The sequence below is a fragment of the Arachis duranensis genome, chromosome 2, assembly GCF_000817695.3.
Source record: "Arachis duranensis cultivar V14167 chromosome 2, aradu.V14167.gnm2.J7QH, whole genome shotgun sequence".
In the NCBI taxonomy this organism is placed as follows: Eukaryota; Viridiplantae; Streptophyta; class Magnoliopsida; order Fabales; family Fabaceae; genus Arachis; species Arachis duranensis.
The window spans coordinates 22816607-22823456 of NC_029773.3; positions in this window are offsets into that span (position 1 = coordinate 22816607).

The following is a 6850-nucleotide window of genomic DNA, read 5'->3' on the forward strand; positions in this document are numbered from 1 at the left end:
AGTAGTGAAAAAAAAGCAAAAGAGGTAGAAAAAGCTAATAGCCCTTTAAACCAAACGGCAAGGGTGAAAAGGATCCAAGGCTTTGAGCATCAATGGATAGGAGGACCCAAGGAAATAAATCCAGGCCTAAGCGGCTAAAATCAAGCTGTCCCTAACCATGTGCTTGTGGCATGCATGTCCAAGTGAAAAGCTTGAGACTGAGTGGTTCAAGTCGTGATCCAAAGCAAAAGAGTGTGCTTAAGAACTCTGGACACCTCTAATTGGGGACTTTAGCAAGGCTAAGTCACAATCTGAAAAGTTTCACCCATTTATGTGTCTGTGGCATTTATGTATCCGGTGGTAATATCGGAAAACAAAGTGCTTAGGGCCACGGCCAAGACTCATAAAAGTAGCTGTGTTCAAGAATCAACATACTTAACTAGGAGAATCAATAATACTATTTGAATTCTGAGTTCCTATAGATGCCAATCATTCTGAATTTCAAAGGATAAATTGAGATGCCAAAACTGTTCAGAAGCAAAAAGCTACTAGTCCCGCTCATCTAGTTAGAATCTGAGCTTCAATTAAAACTCTGAGATACTATTGCTTCTTGATTTCTTTTTATCCTATTTTATTAATCTAGTTGCTTGAGGACAAGCAACAGTTTAAGTTTGGTGTTGTGATGAGCGGATATTTTATACGCTTTTTGGGGGTAATTTCATGTAGTTTTTAGTATGTTTTAGTTAGTTTTTAGTATATTTTTATTAGTTTTTAGGAAAAAATCATATTTCTGGACTTTACTATGAGTTTGTGTATTTTTCTGTGATTTCAGGTATTTTATGGCTGAAATTGAGGGAGCTGAGCAAAAATCTGACTCAGGCTGAAAAAGGGCTGCTGATGTTGTTGGATTCTGACCTCCCTGCACTCAGAATGGATTTTTGGAGCTACAGAAGTCCAATTGGCGCGCTCTCAATTGGGTTGGAAAGTAGACATCCATACTTTGCGCGAAGATAAATGACGTAAACTGGCGTTTAATGCCAGTTCCATGTTGCATTCTGGCGTTCAGCGCTAGAAACAGGTTGCAAGTTGAAGTTAAACGCCAGAAACAGGTTACAACCTGGTGTTTAACTCCAGAAACAGCCCGTGAGAAGCTCAAGTCTCAGCCCCAGCACACACCAAATGGGCCCAAGAAGTGGATTTCTGCACTATCTATCTTAGTTTACTCATTTTCTATAAACCTAGGTTAACAGTTTAGTATTTAAACAACTTTTAGAGACTTATTTTGTATCTCATGACATTTTTAGATCTGAACTTTGTACTTTTTGACGGCATGAGTTTCTAAACTCCATTGTTGAGGGTGAGGAGCTCTACAGCGTCTCGATGAATTAATGCAATTATTTTTGTTTTCCATTCAAACACGCTTGTTCCTATCTAAGATGTTCATTCGCGCTTCAATATGAAGAAGGTGATGATCCGTGACACTCATCACCATTCTCAACCCATGAACGTGTGCTTGAAAACCACATCCATTCTACATTAGATTGAATGAGTATCTCTTAGATTCCTTAATCAGAATCTTCATGGTATAAGCTAGAATCCATTGGCAGCATCCTTGAGAATCCGAAAGGTCTAAACCTTGTCTGTGGTATTCTGAGTAGGATTCAGGGATTGGATGATTGTGACAAGCTTCAAACTCGCAAGTGTTGGGCATAGTGACAGACGCAAAAGGATCAATGGATCCTATTCCGACATGATCGAGAACCGACAGATGATTAGCCGTGCTGTGACAAAGCATTTGGACCATTTTCACTGAGAGGATGGGAAGTAGCCATTGACAACGGTGATGCCCTACGCGTCTGGATCCTTGAAGCGAAGTAGTTCTTGGGCGTATTTTAGATTTCTTTCTCTCTCTGTGTGTGTATATATATATATATATATATATATATAGCTTACTCTTTAAGTAACTTGTATAGGCTGCTCCTCTTAGAGGTTGAGGGAGAGATAGGAGTTTACTTTGGTATTTTGGTGTATTTTGGTATATATATATATCCTCCGGCCAGCCTTAGCTTCGTAGGCTGAGTCAGGGGCTAGTTATGCTGTTACCTTGGCTTTCCTTTATTCTTTTGCTTATCTTTATCATGTTCCTATTAGGTTTCTTAGCACGCAAGTAATCCTACTCCTTGAGCGTTGCGCTTTTCATTTCGCAATTTTTGTTTACCCGTTTTGTTTCAAGGCTTCTAGTATATTATTTCTTTCAGTATTATATGTATATCTTTACTGTTTAGAGGTCTGTAGTACCACACTACCTCTGTTCTACGACTTAAGCATAAAACACTGTATTGTAGGGTGTTACAGTTGAGCAATCAAGCTACTGAGAGGCCTCCTATCACATTCTCCAGTGATACAATTCCAAATCCAAGAGAGGAATGTAAGGCCATCTATGTGATAAATGAAAAAGAGATGGAAACTAAATCCTCTAGTAAGGAGGAGCCAACTGGAAAAAGTGTTAAGGTAGCCAGAGACCTTGAGGAGCCCACTCTCCCTCTCCCTACACACATAATGATTGAACAACCCAAGGTGGAGACCTCAGTGGCTGAGTACATCCCAAGAGTCTCTCCTCCTCAAAGGCTCAAGTAGGAACACAAGAATAAATAAAGCCTTAAGCTCTTGGAGATATTCAAGACACTGCATAGCAATAATCTTTTCATAGAAGTCCTTGAGCAAATGCCTAAGTATATTAACTGCATGAAAGAGTTATTATCTGAGAAAATATCTCTAAAGGGAGACCAAATAGTGGTAATAACCAGAGAGTACAATGCAATCATTCAGAGAAATTTTCCGAATGAGAAGCCAAATCCTGGAAGTTTTCAAATCCCATGTACTATTAGAAACAACACCTTTGAAGGAGCATTATGTGACTTGGGGGTGAGCATCAACTGGATGCCGCTCTCTATAATGAAAAAGCTACAAATTCAAGAGATGAAACCCACAAGAATAGCTCTTCAATTAGAAGTAAATTTGTAAGGCTGGCACATGGAGTAGTGGAGAATATTTTGGTATAGGTAGAAAAGTTCTTCCTCCCAACAGATTTTGTGATTCTTGAAATGGAGGAGGATGACAACTTCTTTATCATTCTAGTAAGACCATTCTTAGCCACTGAGAAATCTCTCATTGATTTGGAAAAAGGTGATTTAATATTGAAAGTGTATGATAAGCACTTGGTCTTTCATGTCTTCAAAGCATATCACTCCAATGAAGAGGAGAAGTGCGTAAAAACTAAGTCCACTGATCAATTCCTTCCAGAACCACCTGATGATACAAAATGTGAGTTACAATCCAAAGCTTCTATAATGGAAACCAATAAAATTTCTTCCGACATCAAATCTAAGTTTGGTGTTGGGTGTGAGTCATCAACTCTAAAGAGGCTCCCAGAAAGAAGGTTGATGGAGGAAAAATCGTCGGTAAAGAATTTCTTAAAATAGTCGCGTTACAAGTATAGTTCTAAATCGAAAAATTATCCTCAATCAAATTTAATTTTTTTGTCACAATGCAAACCCAATAAAAATAAACCAAAGTATTTAAACCTCGGGTCGTCTCTCAAGGAATTGCAGGAAAGTGTTTTTACTACCGGTTATGAAAAAATATCTTTTTGGGTTTTTGAAATAAGGAATAAGAAAGTAAAATGGCAAGAAGTTAAATTAAGAATTAAATAAGCTCTTAGCAAGGAAAGAAAATTAGAAGTCCTATCCTAATTATCATTATCAATTGGGATGGGAGTTTCCTTTTGCTTTCACTTAGTTAACCTCTAACAATGAAGGTAAGTCAAGTGAGTGAATCAACTTGAGTCCACAAGTCCTAGTCAACTCCTAAGGAAAGAATAGAGTTAGTGGCATACAAATCAATTAGCAATTTCCAATTACCAATCAACAAAAGACCTTTGATAACTCAAGAGTCTCTAAATAATCAATCCAAGTTAAGAACATAAAAATCTAAATTAAAATCCTCCCAAGCATTTTATCAAACACTTGGAAGGCACAAAATAAAAATATGGAAAACTAACAAGGGAATGTAAAATCTAATACCAATAATTGCAATGACTCAATAATAACAAATGGAGAGAGAAGCAATAAACATGAAATACCTCAAATTGCATTAAAAAAGAAATTGAATCTAACAAAGAGAATTCATAAACTAAATTGGAAAAATAGAGAAATCAATAAGAGGAATAGATGAACTAAAGTACTAGAATAAATAAGATAGAAGAAAACTAAATTAAAGCATAATAGAAATCTGAAATTGAGAAAGACTAAATCTAAAGACCCTAAAAACCTAGAGAGAGGCTCTCCTCTCTCTCTAGAAAACTACATCTAAAACCTAAAATTATGTGAATGAAAGTTGATCCCCGCTTCCAGCTCCACTATGCAGCCTCTAATCAGTATTTTAAGGCTTGAAATTGGGCTAAAAATAGCCCAGAAATCGCCCCCAACGATTTCTGATACGTACAGAACGTGAGCCTCTGTCACGTGTACGCGTCGCTGAAAATTTCTGGTCACGCATACACGTCATCCACGCATACGCATCGCTTAACTGCATGATAACTATGGTAAATTGCATATCATTTTGAAGCCCCGGATGTTAGCTATTCAACACAACTGGAACCGCCTCATTCGGACCTCTATAGCTCAAGTTATGATCGATTTAGTATAAAGAGGTCAGGATTGACAACTTAGCAATTCCTTCAATATTTTGTATTCCTTCCAGTTTTGCATGCTTCCTTTCCATCCTCTTAGCCATTCTTGCCCTATAAATCCTGAAAACACTTAACAAACATATCACAGCATCGAATGATAATAAGAGAGGATTAAAATTAGCAAACTTAAGGCCAAAGAAGCATGTTGTCCCCTTTTTATTAATTGCTTTTTTTTCTTTTCTTTTTATCTTTTTTTTTCTATTTTTTTCTTTTTTTTGTCTTTCTTAATGCACATGATTAAGGTATTGAGTGCAAGAATATATGCTCAACATTTTTTTCACATTTTCACAAAAAGTCTAACATACTCAATTCTTAAACCAAACGTTTCAGTTGTCACTACAAGAAAAACACACATTCAGGTACACTTGAAAAGTGTAGCTAAAAGTGAAAAAAAATGATGCCTTAGGCTACGGCTACGCTTTTTGGGCTACGGCTACGCTTTTTGGGGTGATTCCTATTCAGCCATTGCCTATTCTCAAAGGCTACGCTTTTCTGCACCAAGGGCTACGCTTTTGACGTTTAGGAATAGGCTACGCTTTTCAAGTGATGCTGTCCAGGACCAAAGGCTACGCTTTTCAGCTTTCATTTTTCCAGAATAGGCTACGCTTTTCAACGCTACTGCATCACTTGTAAAGGGTAGCCACATTGTATACCATAGCTACTTTTTATAAGCGTAGCCTTAGGTCCCTCTTTTTTTTGTATACTACAGCTACTGTATATAAGTGTAGCCTTAGGTCTCATTTTTTTTCTATATATATCTAATAATTATTAATACAACATAATAGTTAATAATATGATTACATATATAATAATTCTGCATTTTTATTTAAATGAGTTGAATATTATAAAATAAAAATAAATACATAATTATACTTATAATACACTTATAATAATTATACTTATAAATGCCTGGTAAGAGAAGTGGCGATTTACTACAAAGTTATGAGCTTCAAGAAATTCAAAGAAATAACACACTTATAATAAATTGCAAATCAGTATGTTCTTCTATTATCATAGAAATATCATCATGTTAAGGACATTTTTGTTGTGTGGGGGGGACTATAAGCCAACTTGTTCAACTATTGAGTTACTAACTTCAGTCAGCTCTTGGTCAGGGCTCCTCGCCAATAGAGACACTTCCAGTCTTGCATCATTGTTGTCAGCTAGTTGAGCTTCAAAATCTTCATCAAATGCAACTGACAAAGGTGATTTCAAATTCAGAATGATATATTAAAATTGATATTATAAAGCAAAAGATAGATAGCTAGGTAAATTAATTATACAGCAAAATAATTAAGTTTTGTACCTGAACCATAGAGAGATAGTAGCTTTAGCTCCTTTAGGTAAAATTTATAATCATAGGATTTAAGAAGTTCAGCACTGGCCAATGGATTCCCGCCAAAGGTATTGTAATCAATAATATATAGAGAAGTTCAGCACTCTTCTCTTGTTTAATTAATAAACAAATTTGCTTTCATTTCAATAAATGAAATTACTCGACCTATACAGAAGACTAAAAAATATTGCCAAGTGGTAAACAGAAGTATAAAACTTCAGACAACAGTCACAACTATCGGTAAGAAAATGTAAATAAAGGAATCATAATAAAGAACATTTATAAAAAGCATTTGTATGATAAAATCAAACCTTCCATGCTCTCCTGGTTTTATACAAAGCATTACATCCTTGTCTGCAAGAACTGCACTCACAGGAAAAACTCTTCCACCCAATGCTTTCCCTAGTATCTGAGTAAAAAGACAGAATAAGGTTCAACTCATAGTGCTGGGAAAGAATAAAAAGATATACAATTCACAAGGTTAAGCTGATTTCTATTTTCTAACCACAACATCTGGGCGAACTTCTTCCCAGTCACAAGCCAGCATCTTCCCTGTTCTTGCTAACCCAGTTTGTATTTCGTCTGCAATCATCAGCACATTATATCTAGTGCAAAGATCTCTAACAGCTTTCAAATAGCCATTCAGAGGAATGATTACCTTGAAATAAATAATAAAAACATATCAAAAGATGCAACCGAGATATGTACTTTGAGAAATCAGAACATAATAAAAATATGAATATTCAACCGAATGTCATGGCTCTTGACCAAAATGAAATCTATAA